Consider the following 1,484-nt stretch of genomic DNA (forward strand, 5'->3'; position numbering starts at 1 on the left):
GAGAGAGAGAGAGAGAGAGAGAGAGAGAGAGAGAGAGAGAGAGAGAGTTATAGATATTTTTTTACAATGCTGAAAATTTTTTAACTTATAATGATATATTAACTTGAGTAACAAAAAGCTTCGTTTCTTTTTTGTAATAAGTATCTATAATTCATTAAGCTAATACAATCGTATAAATAGGGGAGACCGGGGCTAAGTGAGCACCTTTTTTTCAATAGCAGTTTCCAATAATAAAATAAACGATTTTAGTTAAATAATTATTAGCATTTTATAGAACGATTACACAGTAAAAAAGAAAATGTTAATTTTAACATTTTTTACATGGATGGTCCCAGGAGATCAATGGCACTCTAATTTTTAAGTTAAAGTGACTCATTCATCTTGTATTATTTAAAACGAACTAGTAATGTTAAATAATTGACACAATACTGGGTATGTGAAGTTAGCACCCCAATTATAATACTCAGGAGTTCTGAATAGAGTTCCCGTTTCTTTTTGACGAAACAAAGAGTTCTATATAAATTATAACAAGAGTTCCGCTTAATAAATATTTTTAAACAATTTTCAAAAAATGGGGTGCTAACTTCTCATCGAAAATCGAGATCCAATAGTTCTGAGCGGCCCAATAGCTTCATTTCGTGAATACCTAGAGTTCCTGATACATAAAAAAAATTTTTGAAAAATTAATTTTTAGATACAATAATTCTGTCACATGTTAATAGTCATTCTGTCCATTTCGAAGAGTTCTAGGCGATTAAAATCAATACAGACCCAAAAATAAAAGAGATATGTACTTAAAACAAAATTTGAAAAATTGGTTGCAAAAGCACATATCTCCTTATGTAGCCATCCAATCGAATTTTCACCTAACACTTTTCGTCAGGGCTCGTCGAGAACTGCCCAGAACGCCGATCAGAACTACTGAGTACTCTCAAAAAATTTTCGACGTCGGACTTAGAAAATTTTCAATGATAGAGTCCAAAAGTTAAAATATCTCGAAAACCGTTGGCCCAAACGCTTTGTCACCTAATACTTTTCGTTAGAGCTCGTCGAGAACTGCCCAGTACGCCGATCAGAACTCCTGAGTACTCTCAAAAAATTTTCAATGAACTTTCCCAAGAAGCATATCTCGAAAACCGTTCACCCAATCGCTTTGTCACCTGATACTTTTCGTCAGAGCTCGTCGAGAACTGCCCAGTACGCCGATCAGAACTATTGAGTACTCTGAAATATTTTCGACGTCGGACTTAGAAAATTTTCAATTTTAGAGTTCAAATGTTCCAATATCTCGAAAACCATTGGCCCAATCGCTTTTTCACCTAATACTTTTCGTTAGAGCTCGTCGAGAACTGCCCAGTACGCCCATCAGAACTCCTGAGTACTCTGAAAAAATTTTCGACGTCGGACTTAGAAAATTTTCAGTGATAGAGTTCAAATGTCAAAATATCTCGAAAACCGTTGGCCCAATCGCTTTGTCACCTAAT

At 34.8% G+C, this 1,484-nt stretch overlaps 1 protein-coding gene across 2 annotated transcripts in view; it reads left to right on the plus strand.

The window, feature by feature from the left end:
- The window catches only part of LOC108764002 (glucose dehydrogenase [FAD, quinone]), a 19,747-nt gene that overhangs the window by 9,753 nt on the left and 8,510 nt on the right, over positions 1-1,484 (plus strand). The window lies entirely within an intron of this gene.

This window comes from Trachymyrmex cornetzi, unplaced genomic scaffold, assembly GCF_001594075.2.
Source record: "Trachymyrmex cornetzi isolate Tcor2-1 unplaced genomic scaffold, Tcor1.1 scaffold390, whole genome shotgun sequence".
Taxonomy (NCBI): Eukaryota; Metazoa; Arthropoda; class Insecta; order Hymenoptera; family Formicidae; genus Trachymyrmex; species Trachymyrmex cornetzi.